The following is a 22,454-nucleotide window of genomic DNA, read 5'->3' as shown; positions in this document are numbered from 1 at the left end:
AAATATTTGCAAATCAAGCAACTGACAAAGGATTAATCTCCAAAATTTGCAAGCAGCTCATGCAGCTCAATAACAAAGAAACAAACAACCCAATCCAAAAATGGGCAGAAGACCTAAATAGACATTTCTCCAAAGAAGATATACAGATTGCCAAGAAACACATGAAAGAATGCTCAGCAGCATTAATCATTAGAGAAATGCAAATCAAAACTACAGTGAGATATCATCTCACACCAGTCAGAATGGCCATCATCAAAAAATCTACAAATAATAAATGCTGGAGAGGGTGTGGAGAAAAGGGAACCCTCTTGCACTGTTGGTGGGAATGTAAATTGATACAGCCACTATGGAGAACAGTATGGAGGTTCCTTAAAAAACTAAAAATAGAACTACCATATTACCCAGCAATCCCACTACTGGGCATATACCCTGAGAAAATCATAATTCAAAAAGAGTCATGTACCAAAATGTTCATTGCAGCTCTATTTACAATAACCAGGACATGGAAGCAACCTAATTGTCCATCATCGGATGAATGGATAAAGAAGATGTGGCACATATATACAATGAAATATTACTCAGCCATAAAAAGAAACGAAATTGAGTTATTTGTAGTGAGGTGGATGGAGTTAGAGTCTGTCATACAGAGTGAAGTAAGTCAGAAAGAGAAAAACAAATACAGTATGGTAACACATATATATGGAATCTAAGGGAAAAAAAATAAAGGTCATGAAGAACCTAGGGGCAAGACGGGAATAAAGACACAGACCTAGTAGAGAATGGACTTGAGGATATGGGGAGGGGGAAGGTTAATCTGTGACAAAGTGAGAGAGTGTCATGGATATATATACACTACCAAACGTAGAATAGATAGCTTGTGGGAAGCAACCGCATAACACAGGGAGATCAGCTCGGTGCTTTGTGATCACCTAGAGAGATGGGATAGGGAGGGTGGGAGGGAGGGAGACTCAAGAGGGAAGAGATATGGGAACATATGTATATGTATAACTGATTCACTTTGTTATAAAGCAGAAACTAACACACCATTGTAAAACAATTATACGCCAAAAGATGTTAAAAAAAATTTAAAAATTAAAAAAGAGCCAACATACACCCACTTTACTCTTTTTTCCCTCTGAATATTTGCTTCTGTGATTTTTTATCTTTGTGGTGGTTTGGGAATTACTTAGACTTTAGGTTGCTGGAATATCTGAGTGAGGAGGAACTAAGTGGAGACAGTTGATACTTGACAGCAGAGGAAATGAAGAACAAAAGGCTTGACTATGAGAGACAGGCTCCCAGTCCTTTCCATTACTGAATGAAGCAATTTGGTTACAACAGGTATTATCATTTAGAGAGGAAATCAGATAAAGTTCAGACTATTCTTTGCAAGGAAACAATGTAATTAGTTTAACAAAATACTACTGCTTTCATGGGCAATCAGCCAGGACATAGGTCTAATTTGGCTGAATAAAAAGATTTTGTGCTGACATTGTTGGACTGGTATTTTATCTGTAGTTTTTTTGGTTTTGCCTGAAAAGCAATACTTTCCTATCTGCCCAGTGCCTTAAAAACAAAGAATGCAGATTCTTTGTCAAGTGTGCTTACTTACCCAGGAATTGGTATCATTTGTGCTGATGCCCAATTTCTTTTCACCACCTTATTCCACAGATGTCAGGGAGAAGAGGAAAGTAAACACCTGTCTGTCCTTTGTTCCTGAAACCAATGTGTTCATCTCTTTATCATTGTGCGTTTCAGCTTATGTGTAATGATTCGTCTTCTCTGAAATTGCACACCTGGAGAGCTGTGCCTAGCATAGTGCCTGGTGGGATGTCAGTGTATATTTATTTATTAAGAGAGAAGGTTTTTGTATCTGTATACCTGTCAGTGTTGTTGTCATATATTTCTCACATTGTTAGGCTGAATAGCCTAAAAGTGTTTGCTTAAAATGAAATTTGAAGAATGAGTTTCTTGAGAGGAACATATCCCAAGGTTTGGGGATTTATTTTTGTTTATTACCTACCATTTATTATGTACAAGATGGTTTTCATGCATGATCTCACTTAAACCCCACAAAACTCTATTGAAGTAAGGATTATTGTGCCCATTTTAGAAAGAGGAAAATTGAGGCTCAGAGAATTATGTGGCTTGCTTAAGGTCTCTCTATCGGTAAATGACCAAGTCAGTACTAATAGTATTGATAGACACCTCAGTTGGAATGTAGGGATAAAGAGAGATAAGGGTCTGTTTTCTTTCTGTGGGTACATAATCCAAACTGGTGACTTCTCAGTATATTTCAGGTCGTATGTCAACAGGAAGTTTCTTAGACCAGAGGAAAAGGTATATTAGAAGGTAGTATGAAATAAATTTTTGAAGAATTAAGGGCAGGAGATTTGGAGAATTGATGTAAGCTGGAGCCTTTTTGTTATTTTGTTTTAATTTGCCTGCTTATTCATTAACTAGAGAATTGACTTGCTTACTCTACTAGTACCATATCAGATTAGAATCCAAATCTTTGTATTACAAAGCCCCCGCTCTGATTGACCACATCATACTGCTTCCTTAATTTTCCATTTCAATTTAGATGTGTCCTTGGGGTTTACTTTTTTGTCTTGGTAGCCACTTGTGACCTCAGGATTTCTAATTTGAAGACTGTAAAGGGAAGAAAGAGTGGATATCACCTACCTTCCTCCATACATAAGTTTTGAGAGGTACAGTAGGCTGAAAAATGGCCACCCAAAGATAGCTACATCCTGAAGTCTGGATCTGTGAATATGTTGTCTTATATAGCAAAAAGATATTTACAAATGTGATCAAGTTAAGGATCTTTAGATGAAGGAGAATATCCTGAATTATCTCAGTGGACCAGATAATCACAAGAGTTCTTATAAGAGGGAGGCAGTAGGTTTAGAGTCTGTGAAAGAGATCTGACCATGTTAAGATGCTGACTTTGAAGATGGAGGAAGAGGCATGAGCCAAAAAATGCAGGTGGCCTCCAGAAACATGCAAAAGCAGAGAAACGGATTCTGCCTTAGAGCCTCCAGAAGGAAATAGCCCTGCTGACACCTTGATTTTCAGACTTCTGACTTCCAGAACTGTAAGAGAATAAATCTGTGTTTTTTTTAAGCCACTGTTTGTGGTAATCTGTTACAGTGTCAATAGGAAACTAGTATGAGTGATTACTACAAAATAACCCCTCCCTTCCCTCTACTGTGAGCTGAGAAAGCTATCGAGAATTTATCTCTTCACAGGTATCATATAATCCTAAGAATTGTCAAAAGATCTGAAGTTTCTTGTGATCAATAGATGGAACATACTAGAAGTGGTTCAAGGACCTAGGTAGAAGTTAAGCTGTATGACTTTCTACTTTTCCCTGTTATTGTGATACTTGAGACCTTGAGTTTTCTCTTTTATCTATCTCTCTGTAAATGAGGATAAAGCAATGGGCTTGCCCATCTCATAGAAAGGCTGTTTAGCTTCATTTGTTAAATCTTGTAAAATGCTGTGATGACAATAAACACTAATCTTTATTTAATCAACTAGGCAAGAAGACAATTAAATGAAAGACCAGGAGTACGCCTTGCAGCACAGTATCTGATAGAGTTTTTTTTTTTAGCTCAAACCAATGGAGACCTATATTTAAAATACAATTTCCATAATCTGTTCTATCGAAGTGATAAATTAAGGTTTAGGGCTTCCATTTCCTTGTTTATCTCTCAGCTGCTTAAATTCAATTGCTTTAATTAAAATTGCACTGAGAATGCATTTTCCAATTTAGACTTTCAAAGGCCATTGGGGGTTTTATTCTATTATATCCATTTCATCTTATAATGTTTTAAGAATCATGACTTATTTTTCTTAACAGTAAAAAGAAATGTTCTTTCTTAAATTAATAGCTATTTTTTCAACTAATATGTCATAGAGCAGGTCACAAAATTGACAGTTTCTAGGTTAGTTGTGGGTAGAGACTTTTTATAACCATTTTAGCTCTGAAATATGCCTTTACCTTACTGTTGAAACATATGGAGACATTATATTGCAACAAAAAGACACATTCCAATTCAATAAAGTAGCAAATAGTAAGTACACACCAACCAGATCAGTTTAGCATTTCCTTGGTGAACCAAAAAGTAACCTGTATTTTATTGTATTTTGAGTGTCATAAGTGAGGAATAAAACAGTAGCAGAGTACCACCAAATCTGGTAACTGACCCAACAGGAATAAATTTGGATGATTGGTCATGCAAAAGTCCGGCCCATCCATTGCTTACCCCTTCATTCTAAACAGTGCAAACCATCAAGCCAGAGAAAGCCCATTCTACCTCACGGTCATGGCCGACCTCCCTCCCCCTCCCCCCCTTCCTTCCTTCCTTCCTTCCTTCCTTCCTTCCTTCCTTCCTTCCTTCCTTCCTTCCCTTTACATTTTAATATAATTTCAGTAGATATTTTCAAGAATAATATAAGGAACTCTTATATACCCTTTGTCAAGATTCACAATTTTTTACATTTTGCCCCATTTGCTTTACCAACAATTCTTTCTCTGTTTTGCTTCTCTCTCTCACCCTTTTGAGAGTTAGGTGTAAGCATCATGCCTCTTTACTTCTAAGTGCTTCATTATATATTTCCTGAGTAAAATTATATTCTCTTGGACAAATTGTCAAAATCAGGAAATTTAATATTGATGCAAAATATTTCTCTAATCCATAGCTCATACCTAAATTTGTCGAATGCCCAATAAAATACTTTATAGCTGTTATTTTCTTAGTCCAGGATCAAGCATTGCAATTAGTTGTTGTGTCTATTTAATCTCCTTTCATTGGAAAGAATTCCTTAGATTTTGTTTTTATGCACCTCGACATTATTGAAGCATACAGGCCAATTATTTTGTAGAGAATTCCCCAGTTTGGGATTTTTTGGTATTTCCTCATAATTAGTTTCAGGTTATATATTTTGGGGAGGAATACCATGATCTTCTTCTTCCTTAGTGCATCCTATTAGAAAGCATGCATTATGTTTCTGATTATGTTTCTGATGTTGGTAACTTTAGTACTTGGTTATTGTTGTATCTACCAAGTTTCTTCACACAAAAGTTACTTTTTCCATTGTAATTAATAAGTAATTTGTGGGGTGATAATTTGAGACTATATAAATATTCTATACCTCATTAAACTTTAACCCACCAACTTTTGCTCCATTGATGATTTTCTAATTTCATCTTTCTTTCTATATTTATTGACTAACATCCTGCTATAACGAAGAGTGTTTCTTTCTCTTCCATTTATATTCATTTATATATGTGTAGGAACACGTGGGTTTTTTAGTCAGTGAGTTATAATCTATAGCTATCTTTTTTTATATTCAAATTGTTCCATATTTGACTACTTTGATGACTTGAAGTCCCTTCAAGATGATTCCTGTGTTCTTTTGAATTACCTCATCCCTCTTGAACACTTCCTTACTTTCTGGCATAACAAGATATTCCAGGTACTTCTTATACTTTCTCTTTTTCATCCCTGGAACCAGCCTTCTCCCTAAGAAACCATGGTTAATTTTAACGGATAAAGGTATTTAGAAATCAAGATTTGAGTGATTTACTTTCTCTCATTGCTACTAGTAGGTCATTGCTTATAGGACCTCTTAGTTAACAGAGCTAGGGTAACATGTATATGTATCTGTATATACATATACATAGCCATATCTAAACATATTTTCATATCTGCCAATCTCTACGTATATATTAAAAACCGTGAATTCATACTGATGACTTAATCTAACCACGTATAGTACATTCTGCTCTTTCCAAAGTTGCCCAGCTATTAAGTAAAAGAACTTGAATTTGATCTCAGATTTCTCTGATTCTAAAAGTCCACATTCAAAAACCACTGAGGTTAGAACTTATTGTCCAAGCCCCATCTACTCTACAGATACACCCTCTACTCATTACTCCTCAGTCAGTTATGCTAATTGAATGCCCCATCACTATTCACTCTTTCTGAAGGTAAAAAAAAATGATTTAGACAAAAGTTACTTTTTGTCATATCTGACAGAAGATTGCAGTTCATGTTGCTTTCCAGGTCTAACAAAATGACTTGTGATACTTTTTTAAAATTTTGTTTCTTGGCCTTGATGAGAGGCACAGTTAACAGGTTCAGAAATGAATTTGCTCTCTAGTCTACTTCCAGCAACTCTGAAGTGATTTCCAGAGTATCCCTTTCACATATTAATTTGATAACTTCCCTCAATTTCTGTAGAAAAAAATATATTCTCCTCTAAAAAGTGAACTGTACACCTCAGATAAATATACGTCATATTGTTTCTCCTGCTTTTATTTCATTTACAACACACCAGAATTTTTTTCACACCTGTTTCAATAAACTTTCACTGAACTAGTTGAATGAGGTAGCATTTGTGGCTTTCTGTTTCTTTAAATCCCGGAAAGGCTGAAAATCAGGAGTGAGCATAGAACAACATTCATCATAGCTTTTCTCCAATACATGAAAATTATTTTTAGAACTTCCAGAGATTTTCTAAGACTCTTGAAATCCTCCATTTGATATTGCCTTAATCATTCAAATGATAAACACAATTCAGCATTTACATTCAGATTTCAGAAGACTTCTGTGGCTATTAACCTTACTTGCTTAGGAGCCTGTTACAAGTGTGTATTTGAGTATTTGATTCCAACACTGACAAAGCCTTCTAGGGGGATTCTGGGGAGATAAAGACTATGAGAAAATTCAAGTAGAAATTGATGAAGTTGCTAAAGGAAGAAACCAACAGGTTTTTTCCCTGTCAGAAGCTAGAGCAATATATAGAAAACAATTATTCTGATACTTCTAATATCAGATATCAAAAGTATGGACACTCCTTGTTTTTAGCAAAGTCCATGGGAATGAAATATCAATAGCTTTTATTATTAACATTAATTATACTTACTATATAAAAATGACACTGCGAAAATAAAATCCAAAATAGTTTCTGCTTTACTAGTTTTTGTTTCTGTAATTAAAAGTCTGCAAAATAAACCACCCTTTTTAAATACTAATTTGTTTCCTTTTTTCTCCTTTAATTGGTATTTTTAAATTATTTTAAAGAGATCTCATTTTAAAAGTAAGAACAGTTTCTGACTGTGAGTAAGAGTTAGAGATCAGTATACTTTTTCCTTAATTAGATGCTGGAAATATTCTGCTCTTCTATAGACTGTATTAATTATTTTTCCTTAAAAAGAAATATTTTTGCCTCAGGCAGATGATATGTTCAGAGTCTTAAAAAATTTCATTAACATGAAATTAACAGTAGTGTTTAATTTATAAATATAACTCACCTAAGTGGTCTTGGAATGCTTAAATTGCAAAATTCCAGAAAGAAAGAAGGGGGAAAAACACCTGATTGTGAGATACAAAATTTACCAAACAATGATTTTGGCATGGGGAAGAATTTTGGTTGGCAGACAACATAGACATTGTTTTCTTCCAGTCCTGAAGCACTCTTATATAAACCCTTCCCACCACCACAATGAGCAACAGAGAGAAAAAATATTTTGATAGCTGACTTGCAACATGCATTTTGCAGAGGTTATGAATCTGTATCTCAAGTATTCCATGATACTGTACCATAGAAAATAGAAAAAGGAATAGCTATAAACATATAGGTTATTTATGATTAAACTATAAACATTTGCAAAGAGAAAGAGAGAGATGTTAAAAATTCTAAGACATGGAAAAGACTATTCAGTTACATCCATTGTGGCCAAAGAAGCAAAAAAAAAAAAAAAAAAAAAAAAAAGGATCAGCAAACAACATAGAAACATAATAATGAAAGTGTAAGAGCATTCAAGTAGGGATGGAACTGAACAGTCCTTTAGCCCTAGCAGTCTGACTCCTAGACCTGGGCAATTGGGTCCCTCTCCTAGGTCTCTGCTTTTGAGCTCTTCTGGCTGTAGTCTTCTTCACAAGGTGAGGAGTCCACAAGACTGAGCAGATGTGCCCATCTGGAGATGATGCACACACATGCTCTGGCACCTGAGCACCTGGAATTCTCTGCCCAAATAACTCTGAAGCTGCTTCCAGAGCTTGTGTGGGTCTGTCTTTTTGAGAGTAGACCATGTCATCAGGATTGTAGGGAGCAACCATCAGTTGTTGGTCTGGTGGAAGGAGTTTGGAGGTGTGGCTACTTGAGATGCAGGATCAAGCCAGGGATGGAAAGAGAAATGGGGCAGTCCTGGGCCGGGCCTGCATTCACATGTTGGTTCTACTCCACCCCAATCTGGGGCAGAAGTCTGAGATTTCTAAATTAAAGCCTAACTTTCAAGTTATTAGGAAGGTCTATTTGTCAAGGTAGAAGAGTAGAATGCATTTTATCTTGGCTTGGCTTATAATGATTAATATCAATATTTAGATATTTGGTATGTGGGCATCATTTTGTACTTTTGGCCTAGGCCTCATAAATGTTGGGTATAGGGCATGATTAGCCAATCTCATTCTGAGTTTTATTAACTCACTACAGAGAAGAGATATTTTAGTTAATACAAGGACAAACTAAAAATCATATATAATCTCTTATATATATATCTTTTAGTTTTGCTTTTGAGTATATGTTTGATTTGTATATCACTAAAGTAACTTTTCATTAACTCTATATGCTTTCTGGTAGAAAGTTCACTCTCATTTAATTTTTTTTTTTTTTTTCATTATGAAGTCCTTTACATATTGTTGGATATGGATGCTAGACCCAAAGAAATTCAAATGCCATCAAGATTTTGATACCCAGGTTATACTAAACAGTGCCCACATATGAACTAGAGATGTATAAGACCCAGTTCTGCATGACCATGTCCCATACGAGCCATGAAGAATCAATTTACATTCTTTTTTTTTTTTAATTGAAACACCTGACCCTTGGGTCATTTGCATTCTTTTTTTATTTTTTATTTTTAAACATCTTTATTGGAGTATAATTGCTTTACAATGGTGTGTTAGTTTCTGCTTTATAACAAAGTGAATCAGTTATACATATACATATGTTCCCATATCTCTTCCCTCTTGAGTCTCCCTCCCTCCCACCCTCCCTATCCCACCCCTCTAGGTGGTCACAAAGCACTGAGCTGATCTCCCTGTGCTATGCAGCTGCTTCCCACTAGCTATCTAGTTTACATTTGGTAGTGTATATATGTCCATGCCACTCTCTCACCCTGTCACATCTTACCCCTCCCCCTCCCCATATCCTCAAGTCCATTCTCTAGTAGGTCTGGTTTTTATTCCCATCTTGCCACTAGGTTCTTCATGACCTTTATTTTCCCTTAGATTCCATATATATATGTTAGCATACTGTATTGGTTTTTCTCTTTCTGACTTACGTCACTCTGTATGACAGACTCTAACTCCATCCACCTCACTACAAATACCTCCATTTCATCTCTTTTTATGGCTGAGTAATATTCCATTGTATATATGTGCCACATCTTCTTTATCCATTCATCCGATGATGGACACTTAGGTTGCTTCCATGTCCTGGTTATTGTAAATAGAGCTGCAGTGAACATTTTGGTACATGACTCTTTTTGAATTAAGGTTTTCTCAGGGTATATGCCCAGTAGTGGCATTGCTGGGTCGTATGGTAGTTCTATTTTTAGTTTTTTAAGGAACCTCCATACTGTTCTCCATAGTGGCTGTATCAATTTACATTCCCACCAACAGTGCAAGAGGGTTCCCTTTTCTCCACTCCCTCTCCAGCATTTATTGTTAGTAGATTTTTTCATGCTGGCCATTCTGACCGGTGTGAGATGATATCTCATTGTAGTTTTGACTTGCATTTCTCTAATGATTAATGATGTTGAGCATTCTTTCATGTGTCTGTTGGCAATCTGTATACCTTCTTTGGAGAAATGTCTATTTGGGTCTTCTGCCCATTTTTGGATTGGGTTGTTTGCTTTTTTGTTATTGAGCTGCATGAGCTGCTTGTAAATTTTGGAGATTAACCCTTTGTCAGTTGCTTGATTTGCAAATATTTTCTCCCATTCTGAGGGTTACCTTTTGGTCTTGTTTATGGTTTCCTTTGCTGTGCAAAAGCTTTTAAGTTTCATTAGGTCCCATTTGTTTATTTTTATTTTTATTTCCATTTCTCTAGGAGCTGGGTCAAAAAGGATCTTGCTGTGATTTATGTCATAGAGTGTCCTGCCTATGTTTTCCTCTAAGAGTTTTAGAGTGTCTGGCCTTACACTTAGGTATTTAATCCATTTTGAGTTTATTTTTGTGTATGGTGTCAGGGAGTGTTCTAATTTCATACTTTTACATGTATCTGTCCAGTTTTCCCAGCACCACTTATTGAAGAGGCTGTCTTTTCTTCACTGTATATGCTTGCCTCCTTTATCAAAGATAAGGTGACCATATGTGTGTGGGTTTATCTCTGGGCTTTCTATCCTGTTCCATTGATCTATGTTTCTGTTTCTGTGCCAGTACCAAACTGTCTTGATTACTGTAGCTTTGTAATATAGTCTGAAGTCAAGGAGCCTGATTCCCCCAGCTCCATTTTTCTTTCTCAAGATTGCTTTGGCTATTCGGGGTCTTTTGTGTTTCCTTACAAATTGTGAACTGTTTTGTTCTAGTTCTGTGAAAAATACCAGTGGTAGTTTGATAGGGATTGCATTGAATCTGTAGATTGCTCTGGGTATTAGAGACATTTTCACAATGTTGATTCTTCCAATCCAAGAACATGGTATATCTCTCCATCTATTTGTATCATCTTTGATTTCTTTTATCAGTGTCTTATAATTTTCTGCATACATGTCTTTTGTCTCCTTAGGTAGGTTTATTCCTAGATAGTTTATTTTTTTTTTGCAATGGTAAACAGGAGTGTTTTCTTAATTTCACTTTCAGATTTTTCATCATTAGTGGGTAAGAATGCAAGAGATTTCTGTGCATTAATTTTGTATCCTGCTACTTTACCAAATTCATTGATTAGCTCCAGTAATTTTCTGGTAGCATCTTTAGGATTCTCTATGTATAGTATCATGTCATCTGCAAACAGGGACAGCTTTACTTCTTCTTTTGTGATTTGGATTCCTTTTATTTCTTTTTCTTCTCTGATTGTTGTGGCTAACACTTCCAAAACTATGTTGAATAATAGTGGTGAGAATGGGCAACCTTGTCTTGTTCCTAATCTTAGTGGAAATGGTTGCAGTTTTTCACCATTGAGGACGATGTTGGCTGTGTGTTTGTCATATATGGCCTTTATGATGTTGAGGAAAGTTCCCTCTATGCCTACTTTCTGCAGGGCTTTTATCATAAATGGGTGTTGAATTTTGTCAAAAGCTTTCTCTGCATCTATTGAGATGATCATATGGTTTTTGTCCTTAAGTTTGTTAATATGACGTATCACGTTGATTGATTTGCATATATTGAAGAATCCTTGCATTCCTCGAATAAACCACACTTGATCATGGGGTATGATCCTTTTAATGTGCTGTTGGATTCTGTTTGCTAGTATTTTGTTGAGGATTTTTGCATCTATGTTCATCAGTGATATTGGCCTTTAGTTTTCTTTCTTTGTGACATCTTTGTTTGGTTTTGGTATCAGGGTGATGGTGGCCTCGTAGAATGAGTTTGGGAGTGTTCCTCCCTCTGCAATATTTTGGAAGAGTTTGAGAAGGATAGGTGTTAGCTCTTCTCTAAATGTTTGATAGAATTCACCTGTGAAGCCATCTGGTCCTGGGCATTTGATTGTTGGAAGGTTTTTAATCACAGTTTCAATTTCAGTGCTTGTGATTGGTCTGTTCATATTTTCTATTTCTTCCTGGTTCAGTCTAGGCAGGTTGTGCATTTCTAAGAATCTGTCCATTTCTTCCAGGTTGTCCATTTTATTGGCATAGAGTTGCTTGTAGTAATCTCTCATGATCTTTTGTATTTCTGCAGTGTCAGTGGTTACTTCTTTTTCATTTCTAATTCTATTAATTTGAGTCTTCTCCCTTTTTCTGTTGATGAGTCTGGCTAATGGTTTATCAATTTTGTTTATCTTCTCAAAGAACCCGCTTTTAGTTTCATTGATTTTTCCTATTGTTTCCTTCATTTCTTTTTCATTTATTTCTGACCTGATCTTTATGATTTCTTTCCTTCTGCTAGCTTTGGGGTTTTTTTGTTCTTCTTTCTCTAATTGCTTTCGGTGCAAGGATAGGTTGTTTTTTCGAGATGTTTCCTGTTTCTTGAGGTAGGATTGTATTGCTATAAACTTCCCTCTTAGCACTGCTTTTGCTGCGTCCCATAGGTTTTGGGTTGTTGTGTCTCCATTGTCATTTGTTTCTAGGTATTTATTGATTTCCCCTTTGATTTCTTCAGTGATCACTTCGTTATTAAGTAGTGTATTGTGTAGCCTCCATGTGTTTGTATTTTTTACAGATCTTTTCCTGTAATTGATATCTAGTCTCATAGCGTTGTGGTCGGAAAAGATACTTGATACGATTTCAATTTTCTTAAATTTACCAAGGCTTGATTTGTGACCCAAGATATGATCTATCCTGGAGAATGTTCCATGAGCACTTGAGAAAAATGTGTATTCTGTTGTTTTGGGGTGGAATGTCCTATAAATATCAATTAAGTCCATCTTGTTTAATGTATCATTTAAAGCTTGTGTTTCCTTATTTATTTTCATTTTGGATGATCTGTCCATTGGTGAAACTGGGGTGTTAAAGTCCCCTACTATGATTGTGTTACTGTCGATTTCCCCTTTTACGGCTGTTAGTATTTGCCTTATGTATTGAGGTGCTCCTATGTTGGGTGCATAAATATTTACAATTGTTATACCTTCTTCCTGGATCGATCCCTTGATCATTATATAGTGTCCTTCTTTGTCTCTTGTAATAGTCTTTATTTTAATGTCTATTTTCTCTGATATGAGAATTGCTACTCCAGCTTTCTTTTGATTTCCATTTGCATGGAAAATCTTTTTCCATCCCCTCACTTTCAGTCTGTATGTGTCCCTAGGTCTGAAGTGGGTCTCTTGTAGACAGCATATATATGGGTCTTGTTTTTGTATCCATTCAGCCAGTCTGTGTCTTTTGGTGGGAGCATTTAATCCATTTACATTCAAGGTAATTATCGATATGTATGTTCCTATTCCCATTTTCCTAAATGTTTCGGGTTTGTTATTGTAGGTGTTTTCCTTCTCTTGTGTTTCTTGCCTAGAGAAGTTCCTTTAGCATTTGCTGTAAAGCTGGTTTGGTGGTGCTGAACTCTCTCAGCTTTTGCTTGTCTGTAAAGGTTTTAATTTCTCCATCACATCTGAATGAGATCCTTGCTGGGTAGAGTAATCTTGGTTGTAGGTTTTTCTCCTTCATCAGTTTAAGTATATCCTGCCACTCCCTTCTGGCCTGCAGAGTTTCTGCTGAAAGATCAGATGTTAACCTTATGTGGATTCCCTTGTGTTTTATTTGTTGTTTTTCCCTTGCTGCTTTTAATATGTTTTCTTTATATTTAATTTTTGACAGTTTGATTAATATGTGTCTTGGCGTGTTTCTCCTTGGATTTATCCTGTATGGGACCCTCTGTGCTTCCAGGACTTGATTAACTATTTCCTTTCCCATATTAGGGAAGTTTTCAACTATAATCTCTTCAAATATTTTCTCAGTCCCCTTCTTTTTCTCTTCTTCTTCTGGGACCCCTATAATTCGAATGTTGGTGTGTTTAATGTTGTCCCAGAGGTCTCTAAGACTGTCCTCAGTTCTTTTCATTCTTTATTCTTTATTCTGCTCTGCAGTAGTTATTTCCACTATTTTACCTTCCAGGTCACTTCTCCGTTCTTCTGTCTCAGTTATTCTGCTATTGATCTCGTCTAGAGTATTTTTAATTTCATTTCTTGTGTTTTTCATCATTGCTTTGTTCCTCCTTAGTTCTTCTACGTCCTTGTTAAATGTTTTTGCATTTTGTCTATTCTATTTCCAAGATTTTGGATCATCTTTACTATCATTATTCTGAATTTTTTTTGAGGTAGACTGCCTATTTCCTCTTCATTTGTTAGGTCTGGTGTGTTTTGACCCTGCTCCTTCATCTGCTGTGTGTTTTTCTGTCTTCTCATTTTGCTTATCTTACTGTGTTTGGGGTCTCCTTTTCACAGGCTGCAGGTTCGTTCCCGTTGTTTTTGGTATCTGTCCCCAGTGGCTAAGGTTGGTTCAGTGGGTTGTGTAGGCTTCCTGGTGCAGGGGACTAGTGCCTGTGTTCTGGTGGATGATGCTGGATCTTATCTTTCTGGTGGGCACATCCACGTCTGGTGGTGTGTTTTGGTGTGTCTGTGGCCTTATTATGATTTTAGGCAGCCTCTCTGCTAATGGATGGGGCTGTGTTCCTGTCTTACTAGTTGTTTGGCCTAGGGTGTCCAGCACTGTAGCTTGCTGGTCGTTGAGTGAAGCTGGGTCTTGAGGTTGAGATGGAGATCTCCGAGATTTTCGCCATTTGGTATTACGTGGAGCTGGGAGGTCTCTTATGGACCAGTGTCCTGAAGTTGGCTCTCCCACCTCAGAGGCACAGCCCTGATGCCTGGCTGGAGCACCAAGAGCCTTTCATCCACGTGGCTCAGAATAAAAGGGAGAAAAAATAGAAAGAAAGAAAGAAAGAGGATAAAATAAAATAGAGCTATTATAATAAAAAATAAGAAAAAAATTATTAAGAAAAAATTTTTTAAAATTTTTTACAATCAATTTATTATTTTTTTATAATAAAAAATAAGAAAAAAATTATTAAGTAACAAATTTATTAAGAAATTTTTTTTTAATTTTTTAAAATAAAAAATATGAAAAAACTTATTATGAAAATTTTTTTTTAATTTTTAAAAATAGAAAATAAGGAAAACATTATTAAGAAAATAGTTATTAAGAAAAAAAATTTTTTTTAATTCCAAAAAAAAAAAAAAAACCCCGACGGACCGAACCCTAGGACAAATGGTGCAAGCAAAGCTATACAGACAAAATCTCACCCAGAAGCATACACATATACACTCACAAAAAATGGAAAAGGGGAAAAATTAATATATCCTGCTCCCAAAGTCCACCTCCTGAATTTGAGATGATTCGTTGTCTATTCATGTATTCCACAGATGCAGGTACATCAAGTTGTTTGTGGAGATTTAATCCGCTGCTTCTGAGGCTGCTGGGAGAAATTTCCCTTTCTCTTCTTTGTTCGCACAGCTCTTAGGGTTCAGCTTTAGATTTGGACCGGCCTCTGTGTGTAGGTTGCCTGAGGGCATCTGTTCCTCGCCCAGACAAAACGGGGTTAAAGGAGCATCTGCTTCGGGGGTTCTGGCTCACTCAGGCGTGGGGGAGGGAAGGGTACGTATTCGGGGCGAGCCTGCGGCGGCAGAGGCTGGCGTGATGTTGCAGCAGCCTGAGGCGTGCCGTGCGTTCTCCCAGGGAAGTTGTCCCTGGATCACGGGACCCTGGCAGTGGCGGGCTGCACAGGCTCCTGGGAGGGGTGGTGTGGATAGTGACCTGTGCTCGCACACAGCCTTCTTGGTGGGGGCAGCAGCAACCTTAGCGTCTCATGCCCGTCTCTGGGGTCTGCGCTGATAGCCGCTGCTCGCGCCCGTCTCTGGAGCTCATTTAGGCGGTGCTCTGAATCCCCTCTCCTTGCGCACCGTGAAACAAAGAGGCAAGAAAAAGTCTCTTGCCTCTTCGGCAGCTGCAGACTTTTTCCTGGACTCTCTCCCGGCTAGCTGTGGTGCACTAACCCCTTCAGGCTGTGTTCACGCCGCCAACCCCAGTCCTCTCCCTGTGATCCGACCAAAGCCCAAGCCTCAGCTCCCAGACCCCGCCCGCCCCGGCGGGTGAGCAGACAAACCTCTCAGGCTGGTGAGTGCTGCTCGGCGCTAACCCTCTGTGCGGGAATCTCTCCACTTTGCCCTCTGCACCACTGTGGCTGCGCTCTCCTCCGTGGTTCCGAAGCTTCCCCCCTCTGCCATCCACAGTCTCTGCCCGCGAAGGGGCTTCCTAGTGTGTGGAAACCTTTTCTCCTTCACAGCTCCCTCCCACTGGTGCAGGTCCCTTCCCTATTCTTTTGTCTCTGTTATTTCTTTTTTCTTTTGCCCTACCCAAGTACGTGGGGAGTTTCTTGCCTTTTGGGAGGTCTGACGTCTTCTGCTAGCATTCAGTGGGTGTTCTGTAGGAGCAGTTCCACGTGTAGATGTATTTCTAATATATCTGTGGGAAGGAAGGTGATCTCCGTGTCTTACTCTTCCGCCATCTTGCCCAGACCCCTTGCATTCTTTATTTATTTATTTATTTTTGGCTGTGTTGGGTCTTCGTTTCTGTGCGAGGGTTTTCTCTAGTTGCGGCGAGTGGGGGCCACTCTTCATTGCGGTGCACAGACCTCTCACTATCGCGGCCTCTCTTGTTGCGGAGCACAGGCTCCAGACGCGCAAGCTCAGTAGTTGTGGCTCATGGGCCAAGTTGCTCCACGGCATGTGGGGTCTTCCCAGACCAGGGCTCGAACCCATGTCCCCTGCATTGGCAGGCAGATTCTCAACCACTGCGCCACCAGGGAAGCCCAATTTACATTCTTAAGACGCTGAAATTTTGGAGCTGGAAGTGACTTTGAATAATCTAGTTCAATAATTTTATTTTACAGTTTAGAGAACTGAGGCCCAGGAAGACATCATTTAACACCAACTGATAACCTCTCCTACACCAAAATAAAAGTAATTTACTTCCCCTAAAAGATAGAAATCTCTGAGAGTTTTTAAAAAGTGATTTTTAAACATTTTTAACTCCATGAGGTGTCCCAGTTTTGAGGCAGGATGTCTATTGATTTTCAAGGTTGCTATCAAAATGCAGATACCTCTAGGAGACATACAGGTTTATACATTTTAAGCTAAGCTACTTGATAGCTGAGATCTTTAAAACTGAGCACAATCTAGAAGCTTACAGTTTGAAAGGCAGAAAATAGGGGTGGGTTAAGGAGGTGTGCTGACAAGTGAGCTGGGGGAGAGCCAAAAAAGCTTTGCCTACTAGTTGGTTTTGATTAAGGTCAGTCCTAATATGTAGGGAGATGCTGACTAAAGAAAAAGTGGTCCAGTTGTTGAAACTGCAGAAGAGAACCTGCTTTGTGTTAAACAGGAAGTGACAAAAATAACTACATTTTCAACACAAGCAGCAGATTTAAATGGTAGGCAATACATTTTTTTATCTATCAATTAGATTACAAACTAGAAAGCCATGGATAACAGGGATGCCTCTGTGTGTCACTTCAGGGGACTGTTTAAAAATAGAAGACTGCAGGAAAACAGGAGAAGCATAATCAATACTGTGATTAATGGCAGTAATTTCACACAAACATCTGAACAATTAAATATGCTCTTTAGAAGGTGTTTCGCCTCGTGACTAGTGAAGGAATGAATGAGTTTCAAATCGAACATCACTGTCAGTATATTGGATAATTCACAGCCACAAACAAATTCAAGTTGGAACATTTCCATCTGTCAAATATATTAAAGGTCTTTATTTAGAAGGAAATATACTCTGGATTGCCTCTTCAATCCTTGTTCATTAAATTAATTATATAATGACAATTATATATATACATACACAATACTACATCCCCAAACTTGAGCTAGGAATTATAGAAAATGATAGGACTCGGTCACATTCCCAGGAAAGGAAAGATTTCTGTTGGCTAAGCAAAGAATATTCTCAGGAAAGAATTAGCCAGAAATGTCAAACGGCTGTGTTCCCAAACCATAGCCAAACATCAAAAATATTTGAAGTGTTTGTTAAATTTAACTCAGCAAGGCTGAGATGGAACTCAGCAATCAGTATGGCCACTTAATGCATTAAAAGTTCTTGATAATTAGCCATCTTTGAGAAACACTGCAGTATTAAATTAAAGGAAGTATGATATAAAATCAACATCTAAAATATATGATCCAAGAGATGGAACTCATAGCTCCAAAATGAACTATTATATTAACACCTTATTCACATTATCATATAAATGTTTGTTTTTTTAATGAAACCTTGTCATCTTAATAATCCTGTCATTTCAATCACCTTTAGAATCCTGGAATAGAAAAGGACTAGTAAAACAATGATTTTAATAGATAGAAAACAAAAACGTTAAGGATATGATTTCCTTGGTTCTCAAAATTTAGTTAGTGATTCATTGGACTCCTATCCAGTTCTATTCACCACATTATACTAGCCCTCTTGGTGAAAGTGATACTATTAGTTAAAATATTTTAGGGGCTTTGCATCTAGTTTAAATGCTTGGATATCAGCTGACTATGTTACATCTCATACCTTTTGGGAAAAAAAAAAATATGTTCTTACATCTAAAGTGTTATGATATTTTATAGCCTGGAAACTCAAACCATGAGCAATGCTATCAGTTAAATAGATCATGATTTTGGTTATGAGAAAGCATTGTTGTGAAAAGAGACTACTCTGTTTCTAAAAACTGAAACAATGAAGAAAATCCACTGGCAAATTGGTTACTGTGATTCCAGTCTTGTCCCCTTCAACTGCCAGATCATCCAGTAAAACTATTACCCACTATCTCTGCAGCAGTATAGACAGTTATTTCTGACTATCTCTCCTCCTGTGCAAAGTGAATATTTATCACTTCAAGAATTTCTTTTCCCTGCTTTCCTTCAGAGCCACCTGAATTGAACTCTTGCACTGCAACAGTCCTCTTCGGTTGGTGTCAGCATATCAAATAACCAGTAAAACAGACTGGAAATGTTTCCTCCTCAGGCTATTGCTGTGCCTTGAGGAAGGCGTGATCTTGCAGGAGGTGCAGGTAATTGGGAATGTGTATTATCTTTTCATGCAACTTGTGCAATCAGGACCTGCTTCGGCCTCATCCAGTATATACCACTTCCACTTGATATTGGAGTCCTACTGGCATGCTTAACTTTCATTCAGTTCACAGAAAATGCCAGAATCTCGTGGTTGGTGATTCAATATCTAATAGGGCATAGTAGCAAGTCAAGAATTATTTTTCAAAATAAGAATAGTTACTTGACGTAAAGTGCATGATTCTCATTCCAGAGCTTTGAAGATTTCTCCTATTATGGGTTGTTGTATGTTGAATATGCTAAACACACTTTGAGCATAAGTAAATACACTGAGTAATGATAGCCAGAAAGCAAATCCTTTAAACTATGGACACATACCTCTTTCTCTGAGTCCACTCAAATCAAGCAGTCTTAGATTATTGAATAAATGAGTTGAAGAGCATATCCAAAATGGTACATGCAACTCTTTCTTGATAGTAGTGTCTATAAGGAAAACAACTTATTAATAATTTTTAATTATTACTTTATATTATTAATTCAGGGACTATTCTAGCTTGCCCTAAATAATTAGACACGTAGAAATTTCTTTGGATTGACCAAACCTCCTTCTTACATTTATTTTCCATATGTTGACCTGAATGCATCTGCTTCTCCTAGCTCATCCTATTCAGATTCTATCATCAGCATGCTGTCATCAGTGTAGATGGCAGACAAGAATTCTATGTAAGGGTAAGAATGATTTATTTCATTTCAAACTAAATTATAACACAGATTTGACATAACATGGTACAATATGGCAAAGGTGTACTGCTATCATTGGCAAGTGAGAAAACTCAATAAGATATTCTGTACTAATTGGAATAAATTTAAAAAAAAATAATTTGTCAGATCAAGCCAAGTGACAGAGAATGAACAATTTATTCCAGTAAGGAGATCACATCTGAGATACTCATGACAATTTAAATCACCATCTGATTATCACTATGATGATCCATCATCATTCTCCAAAACCCATTCATATTCTTAACTGGCTAAAGTGGGGAGTTAAATGGTGATGTAGTAGCAATAACAATCTTTGAATTTTTAAAACCTTTTATGATGACCCTTTTTGTGTGCATTATTCCAGGGAAGTAGTTTTAAGTTTTGTATGAAGAAGGAGACCTGGGAGATTTCTTTGGGTGCTACTTATTGCTATCACTCTTCACTTAGATGAATACTGAAGGTAAAGACTCTACAAGATGCTAAATGTAATATTCCCAACTCATTAGGGAGATAACCCTAGCACTTGTTAGGATTTTGTTGGGGCTGCCTTGAATCAAAAACTCTCTCCATAAAATACCTGCCTAGAAGACCAGAGTAGCTATTTAGGTTCTTAGGAATTAGAGTTAGTGCAAAGTCTGTGTTAAAATATCTCTAGAAATGAGATGGGGGAGTCAAGATGGTAGAGGAGTAGGAGAATGTAGAGTTCACCTTTCCCCTCAAAGGAATCAAGAATACATATACAAATGGAACAGTTCTCACAGGGAACTCGCTGAACACTAGCAGAGGACCTTGGACACCTAAAAGGACAAGAAAAATCACCACATAACCAGGTAGGACAAAAGAAAGAAGAAGGAAAAAGGAAGAGGAGAGGATGTGGGTTGAGACTTGCACCCCTGGGGGTAACTGAAGGAGAAGAACAGTTCCCACATCCAGGGAAGCCCCTCACCAGTGAGGAGATCATCTGGAACAGAAGGGGAGCTTCAGGGGCTCGGAGGAGAGCACAGCAACCAGTTTGCAGCAGACAGGACAAAGTGAGAACTACACAGAAGGTCCGAGCCACAGCCCTGTGTGTCCCAGCCTGAGACATGTGTCTGCTGGTGTGGACTGGGGCTGGGTGGTGGAACATGGGGTTTGGAGAGCAGACCTGGAGAGAAGACTGCTGTTGGCTGTGAGGAGACAGCCTGAGGGGAACAGAAGCGAGGAGCTATGCAAGCAGGAATGCTCCTGGAGGAAGCCCAGACCACCAGAGAAGTGAAGCACCATTGTTGAGTGACGTGTAAAGGGCGGGGCCGCCATTGCAGCCTCTCTCCCCACACACCAGCCCCTGCCTCCCCAGGCACTAGGAAAGGCTCCTGCCAGGGCTGGCTGTCTCACACTGGCAGCCACCAGCTCCCGAGTGAGACCTGTCCCCACTGGGATGGGCTCATGTGCTCTGGGGCAGTCTTGGGGGCAGACACTTGTGGGTGGAGCTAAAACCACAGCTGAGCCCCAGAGTCCATGAAAGGAAGAAGAGCTGAAATCTCTCCTCACAGCTGGAATCACAGCCCCACAACTGGCTTTGTAAATTCAATGCCTGCAGAATATCTGAATGGGCAACAAGTGCCGCCGTAGTCAAGACAGGTATAAGCTTTAGCAGCTGTGGACTTTATGGACACATACACACAGGTGATGGGCCAGACGAGAGTCTGAGCTGCCCCATAGTGTCTGCAGTGTGTCCAGATCCATGATTACTGCAATTGTAGAACCTGACTTCAGCAGATCTATGCTGGTGGCCTGGTGAAAACAACGCCTGAGAGACACTAAGGCCAATTGCTGTCAAACCCATGGTTAAGGTGGGACCGAGAGCAGTGCCAACAACAGAGTAACCTGTGAGCTCACACAATGGGTGAAATGTGACACAACAGAGCATGCTCACAGGTGAACAGCTCCAAAGGAGGAATATTCATTGGCTTCTCTCCTAGTGGGAGTGCTCCAATCCTGCCTACCTCACACCACAGATCAGAAACTCAGCTAAGAAACAGATCTGGGAGCCTCTATTCCAACAACTAGGGAGCAGACCCTGCCTCTGACAAGGCAGTGACAACCACAGAGCAAAGGGGAGGCCCTGCTTAATATCCAGGGCAGGGTCTGGTCACCACAACATCACTCACACCTCCCATAAAGGGGATAACAGCTAGCATACACTGAGGACAGAGGTGGCAGACATCTATACTAAAAACAGCCCTTATACCAAAAAAAAAATATATATATATATATATATTCTCTATGTAGCCCATGCAGGCTACATAGAGATATTTCCACATAAAAATAACCCTCCAAGACAGTCTGAAAGTCTGGGGTCAGAAGGAGAAACCCCCAGAGCATTTAGCCTTGAAAGTCAGCAGGACTTTGGGCAGGAGTTCCAGAGGGCTGAAGGAAACACAGACTCAATTCTTGGAATGTGCACACAAGACCTCACATGCACTGGGACATAGCACAAAGAAGTACATCCATAAGAACCTGGGCTAGACCCAACTAGGGGTCTTGGAGTGTCTCCTGGGTAGGCAGGGGTTGGCTCTAGCTCACTGTGGGGGCAAGGACACAGATAGCAGAAGCCCCAGGGAATATGGATCAAAGTGAGCTCTCCCAGAGGTCCCCATTTCAGCACCAAGACCCAGTCCCACCAAACAGCCTGCAAGCTCCAGTGCTGGAATGTCTCTGGCCAAACAACCAACAAGACAGGAACAAAACCCCATCCATTTGCAAACAGGATACCTAAAGTCATACTAAGCTCACAGACACTCCAAAACACACCACTTGACATGGGCCTCCCCACCAGAGGGACAAGACACAGTTCCACCCAACAGAGGGCAGGCATCAGCCCCCTCTGCCAGGAAGCCTGCACAAGCCCCTGGACCAAACTCACCCACGAGGGGCAGACACCA

Source organism: Balaenoptera musculus, chromosome 17 (assembly GCF_009873245.2).
Source record: "Balaenoptera musculus isolate JJ_BM4_2016_0621 chromosome 17, mBalMus1.pri.v3, whole genome shotgun sequence".
In the NCBI taxonomy this organism is placed as follows: domain Eukaryota; kingdom Metazoa; phylum Chordata; class Mammalia; order Artiodactyla; family Balaenopteridae; genus Balaenoptera; species Balaenoptera musculus.
The sequence above is the reverse complement of the archived record's forward strand: the minus strand, read 5'-3'. Positions refer to the sequence as shown.